General features: G+C 40.7%; 1 protein-coding gene across 1 annotated transcript in view; it reads right to left on the reverse strand.

Annotated features, from left to right (window-relative positions):
• LOC140994707 (tyrosine-protein kinase CSK) overlaps window positions 1-3,537 on the reverse strand; it is a 47,421-nt gene extending 43,884 nt beyond the window's left edge. The window contains exon 1 of the mRNA XM_073464462.1: window positions 3,298-3,537. The gene's annotated coding sequence lies outside the window, so the exon portion shown is untranslated. The remainder of the gene's footprint in view (window positions 1-3,297) is intronic.
• Between the last annotated feature and the right edge of the window lie 3,419 nt (window positions 3,538-6,956).

Below are 6,956 nucleotides of genomic sequence, written 5' to 3' on the forward strand. Positions count from 1 at the left end.
AAAATAAATCAGGATACCAACAGAGGACAAGCGAGCTAGACAGCTTTTTCAAGTAATTCAAGTGAGAACATTCATGACTATCTGGATTCACGCAAGTCGTAATAGTAGTAGTATGGTGAGCAGGTAACACCATGATAGTCTTAATCAACCACAAAGACTGACATGTCTGGTAAGACAAATCACAGACAATGTCTTGATCGCCGATAAGCTGAGAGCTAATTAAACTGTTGTACAGCTCACAAACAGAACTGTTACACAGCTCACAAACAGAACTGTTACATGATACATCTATTCTTCTCTTGTCACATTTAAAAAGAGGAAGCACTGCAGGTGCACTGCATATTTCCTGCCAGTTTCACTTTCTATCAGCCTTCCTAAATAAGTGGACCATGGCGCTGCTCACTACTCTGCTTTTTGCAATGCCTACAATACACCTGCATAACTCAGAATGGCACACGCCTTATCCGACAGTAAAATACATCATGATGTGCACTGTAACTGTTCAGTTCTGAAACCTCGTGCACTGCTACCAGGCTGTTGAAATGCAGACAGGCATGAAGTAAATGCTGTTGAATGCATCTATGCAGAATGATCATACAGCTACTGTGCGGAGTATGTCTTGCACCATCTGTGATGTCCTGTTGCTCATGAGTGTCAGTATAACGTTAAGCTCTGCACCAAAGTCTCCACGATAAATCCCCCCTCTGTTATTGCACTTGCTGATTAAAGAGACAGTGGACACTGAAGGGAAGAGGCTGGAGAGGAAGAACGGACTAAACACTGTCATTGTGTTGAGGTCAGCAGGGCCTTGGACGGACTTCAAATGTGCAATGAGATGGTTAGTGTACAGACAGAGGAGCCATTACTCCCCTGCTGAGCACATAAGCCAGGCTCAGAGCTTAACGTAAAACAGTAACGCAGCTCAGCTCCTTGCAGCTTTGACCATCGACCAGACAGCGATTTCTCCCCCCCTCCTCATAACTCACTGTTAAAAGGCAAAGAGCCGACATGCAGCCGGGCTTGCGGACATGTCCTGTCACCTCTTGTCCTCGTCAAGCTTCACCTCGATTAGACTACTCCAATCTAGTCATCAGTCAAGTCAGCGAGACGGAGAGGGAGCTATTGACGAGGTAGATCGGTTTAATCTGTGAGTCTTCCTAGTAGATGGGTTTGACTTCACAGATGGAGAGCTGTAGAGTCTCACTACTTAGACCAGGGCTGAGTGAGTCACACTGTGTTTAGAGGACTGTAATAAAACACTTTGTGCTTCAAATTCTGTCACATAGAAATGACCGAGATTTTTGCACTGAAAGAAAAAGGTATTAATTACTCTCGGCACAGACCCTTGAGACACTATGTTGGACATCCTAGCATACCGGCAGCAGGTTAGCCCTGACAGACGCAGCATATGGATTCCTAACATGGTGCAGTCTGGTTCAACAGTTTCCTCTGGGGATAATGAATGCCAAGCCCCTCACACCCCTCCTCGCTCCAAGCAATCTTGGTAACAGATTTCTCTAATAGAAAACCCAAAGCTATCATGCTGCTTCAACGGTACTCTGCACTCACTGTAATCAACACAACAGTTCGGACAGGTGGGCATCAAAATGAGTCATTTAATGTGATTATCTATCAAATTAGACAGCCCACTTGCCAATGTCTCTATCCAGATTTCAATGCTGGTCAGCCTCAAACTGAGCGGAGCACAAAGTTATTAAAACAGGCAACAAGACCTGGACGGATGACATTTTAGATTTTGAGCCGTAACAAGCACAGACATGAGATTATATTCTAATCATAAGATTTTCTGTCCGCTGAAAACAACCCGGGAGAGACACTGTAAACGATTAGAAAGATTATCAGGCAGGCAGTTTTCACCTAAAGTGAATGAGAACACTGTAAAGTAACAATGTGCCGCAGACGCTCCATCGCTCTTTGTCGGTCAAGCCACGGCTTGCAAAGGTATGTACATTTCAACATTTCAGTCAAGACAGTCGAACGTTGAATTAGCGAGTGAGGAACTAACAAACCGCAGCAGAAGAACTTCACGCCTGACTCATTCATGAAATACAAAACCACATTTAACAATGCAACCATTTACGCTTAAATTATTATATTATCATTAACCCGTAACAAAGCATCCACGCTCCAGCGTCCTTGAGAGAAACACTGACGCTTTACCAGCTCCAGGATGGTTTGTTTCTCAGCTGTAGCTGACCTCTGACCTCCCCGTGGAGGGGTGCAAGAGAAAAATCAATCTCCCTGTGGAATAAACATCATCAACAACAATTATCTGCTGTCACACTGGACCGGACATCTCTGTTGTAGCACCGCTCCCTTTCTATAATCACATACAATGACATGTTATCCCCGCTAAATCCAAGACAAATGCTAAAGAATGTAATAATGGAAGACACATTATATTAAAAACAATATAAGCGGAAAGATAGGGATCAGTGTTTCCTCAGTGTGAGGGGCTGAACCTCAGCTCCAGCCCCTGTGCTCTGGGCTAAAATTACAGGGTCCATTATCGGACAGAGTCATTATTTCTTAAACACAAAGCAATACCAAAGAGGCCAGAAATGCAGTATGAGCACAGGTGTAATATACAAATGGTTATTATCCCAAGCTGTCCCTCTACAGTCTGATATTTTTTTTAACACATTTTATCCAAAACGGCGCATCCGCCTGTGACACAATGCTGCACGGTCCAGCTTTATCTTCAGGGCTTCCCTGCTGATACAGTGTCAACAAATACTGCCGGACAACACAGGAAGGTAAAAGGGGGAGAAGGGGTGGGGAGGGGAGAGGAAAAGGTGGGTGACGAGGAGGCACAACCGCAAAAAAAAAAAACACAGCCCGAAAACGACCACATAATTGTGGGTAACACAAACCAAACAACACAAACGCCATTTACCAGTTGCCTTGTTTTGTTTTGTGTGTCCACTGCTGTGCTGTCAAACCTAATGAAGGTAACGGGGGGGGGGGGGGGGGGGGGGAACAGGCTGGAGGGGGTAAAAAAAAAAAAATCTGTTCAGACCTAGCATAAATAGTGTCCGATAATGGATGCCGCGACGTTATATTGTATGTTAACTTAGCGGCTAACGCTAACAGGTTGACCGTTAGCTCCGTGCTTGTCGTAACGTTACACTTGTGAGCTTTGTTAGTGGATATAAAAGATAAATACAGCACACAGCCCGGTACTGACACCACCACCACCACCTCCTCCTCCTCCTCCTGTGAGCTATCCCCTCCCGAGCTAGAAAAAAAAAAAACCGTTGAGACAAAACAACTCACCCGAGAGATACCACAGTAGCGTCGACCCAGATGCTGCTGCAAAAAAATTAGCGATGAAGGCCCATTTAGGAGGACTCCTGCGGTCCGGGGGGGGGGGCATCCAGGTTGTTCGCGACGTGAATATTAGACAATCCCAAACGTGGCTTCGCTCCGTACTCTGTCTGCATGTGTGTGGCGGAGCTTGTGCGAGGCCTCCTGCTGCTGCTGCTTCTGCTGCCGCCGCTGGAGGAAATGGTCTCCGCTCCGTGCGACGCAACGCGCATGCGCGGAGGAATAGCACAGCCGAGGGGGCGCGCGCGTGCGGTCTGCGAGCACAACCGTGTGGCCAACAGGTGAGGCACGGTCACCTGATGGAGGACTTGTTACTGCGGGAGCTGCACGTTTACAGCCGGTGGGGTATGTAGTAGTACAGGCTGCATGTGCATCTTGTGTACTGGTGTACTAGTATGTTTCAGACTCCCACCAGGGCTGCAGTGTCTCTTCTGGGTCTCTGATATCTTAATAAATATATTTGTTCAGGGCCGCAGCCAGGATTTTAGAAATACTGAGGTCCTGCCCCCCACATCCACCTCCACCTCCACCCATCCATCCAGAAAATATTGAAGACTACAGTATAAATCTGTGCATTTCTCTGCATCATGACATCATTGCTGAGGAAATAATATCAGTGCCGGCAAATAGATGACTCAAATTCTGACGGAAGAAGAAGATAAGTAACAAATATGGCCAATTTTGTGTATTAGACTTATTTAAACTAATTTCTTTACTGACACTTTATAATAACCATCATTAATAACTGGTACATTTATAGTTAATTCGATTTTTTTCAGTTCTTTCACTGTTCAGAAACAATTAAATGGTTCATAAAAGCCAGGATTTTAGAAATACTGAGGTCCTGCCCCCCACCTCCACCTCCACCTCCACCCATCCATCCAGAAAATATTGAAGACTACAGTATAAATCTGTGCATTTCTCTGCATCATGACATCATTGCTTAGGAAATAATATCAGCGCCGGCAAATAGATGATTCAAATTCTGACAGACGAAGAAGATAAGTAACAAATATGGCCAATTTTGTGTATTAAACTAATTTCTTTACTGACACTTTATAATAACCATCATTAATAACTGGTACATTTATAGTTAATTAGATTTATTTCAGTTCTTTCACTGTTCAGAAACAATGAAATGGTTCATAAAAGATATATTAAGCAACTGTAACGTTTAAAAACATCAGTTCAAAATATTATAGACTACAGTATAAATCTGTGCATTTCTCTGCATTTTGACATAATCACTTAGAAAATAATACCAGCCCCAGCACATAGATGAAAATTGTATTCAAATTCCGACAGAAGAAGAAGAAAAGTAACAAATATGGCCAATTTTGACTTAAATTTATTACACTAAAGTGGGTAACACTTTATAATAACCATCATTAATAACTGGTAAATTTATAGTTTATTTATATTAGATTCAGTGTGTTCAGAAACAATGAAATGGTTCATGAAACATTTATTGAGCAACTGTAAAGGTTAAAAACATCAGTTTCAACTCGTTCAAATCATGTTTATAAATGAACTACACAGTATTTATGAACATCAACTGCAACTTTACAAAAAACAGCTGCTCATAGATAGTTTATAAATCATTTCACTGCTTGTTAACAGTGAAATAACTTAACTAAAGCTTAATTAACTATACATTTGCCATGTTGTTTGATCATATATAATTGTTTATTTTAATGATTATAAAGTGTTACAGAGGACATGACATTTTATAACACAGTTGTGTAGCAGCAGTAGAATAAGCTACTGTTAGAGAACACAAGCTTTCTCTCCTGTTACACATTAAAGGGGCATTATGTAGTTCTGGAGAAGAAATTCAAACTCAGAATTTTAATATTTACAATATTAATGAGGTAATAATACAAACTCAGAAGTATTTATGTTTTCCATAAGTGAATAAACAAACTGTTCTTAGAGGAAAATAAGGTCCCCAGAACACTATTTGAAGCTAGAAAGTTGGCAGGGTCCGCCACATATAAACAAAGTAAAACAAGTTTAAAACTTTGTTTATTAAGTTTGTTTAGACATAAAAAAAAAATCAGTCAAACAAGATCTTTCTCTTCTGATTAAAATTTATTTCCAAAAACTGCAAAGTGCATTATCAAATATACAAATATAAAGACATACCTCACTAGGGCCTCACATTTGTTGTATGTCACTTTATTCAAGGATAAAAATTACAATCTGCAAAATAGCGTTACAGCATTCTCCTCAGCAACTTTTTCAGCTTAAAAAACAGTGTAAATAATGTGTTTTAAATCAGTTTGGGACCTCTGGGCCTCTGTACACTTGGATGACACCGTACGAGCTGTATGGAGCCATATCATGTTTTATTTTCATACACTATTTTTCTACCCGTCTACCTTTTTGGATGCCGCATGTCAAACTTCACCTGCTGAAACATTCATGAATAAATATGATTCACCAATTACCATAAACTACAATAACTGTGAACAGGGGTCAGATAGCGGCCCCTTATGTGGGTTAATCTCTACGGTATTTTTATTTTTTTTCAAAGTAAACCACGGGGCTTAACATAGCAGGAAAATCCCAGGTGTGACTAATAACATTAATGATGGCTCCTCTCCATTTTACCTGGAGCTAGTTCAGCGAGCAAATACGCACAAACCCATCGGCCTGGAAGTGGAACATGTAATTAAAGCTGTTGGTTACACCTGCGCATATCATGCTACGGTATGATACAGTGTCTGCTACGACAAATTCAAATAAGACTAGAAAACAAAATCAGTTTACTGCCTGGGGTTGCAATTCAATAAAAAGTGCCGGAATGACGCACGAGGCTCACGAACTATTAAACGTGACAGGATATTTCTCACAGAAGGGGAAAACACAGGTGTAAATAATGAAATTAATGATGGCTTCGTTTCCATTCAGTTGCTCCTGGTAATTTTTGGCTCACTGGGACACTCGAGCAGAACGGAGCCATCGTTAATGTTATGAGCAAACACCTGTTTCCTGCCGTGACAAGCCAAAATGTGTTCAGTGGAAAAGGTACAAAATGACTTAATTCCAGTGATAGAAGAAGCATTCATATTGAATTAAGTGACTAAAGTGTCACTACCAGAAAAATAGAAATATTATGAAAAGTGAAGTATTATAAATGGGTAATAAAGCACATTATACTTTAACCTTGACAGAATCAAACTTAGATGTGTGATTGGTCCAATGAAAACTTTTTATTTTTTTATTTTAGAGAAAATAAATTCATATATTTATATTTTCCCAAAATTTCCTCCACTGTTTATTGGAGATTGGAACTTTTCTCACCAAGTCTCTTCCTTCTCGACTGACATATGTATATGTATGGAGTGTTGAATGTGACGTAACTAAAAACAGCTTGTGAACACTTTAAACACATTTACTGGAGTTTATAACCGGTCAGTGTTTGCTTTTTACTGTGTTTTCCTCATCCAGTCCTATTGCATGTAGTCCCTTTTTTGAGCTATGAGTCTATTCTGTTATTTATCATGTTTTATTTCTCTTGGCGTCTTGTTGTTTACTAAATCATCTTACCATCAGTCATAAATACCATCTCTATTCAACATGATTAATAGTTCTGACTATTCTCA

The sequence above is a fragment of the Pagrus major genome, chromosome 4 (assembly GCF_040436345.1).
Source record: "Pagrus major chromosome 4, Pma_NU_1.0".
NCBI lineage: Eukaryota > Metazoa > Chordata > Actinopteri > Spariformes > Sparidae > Pagrus > Pagrus major.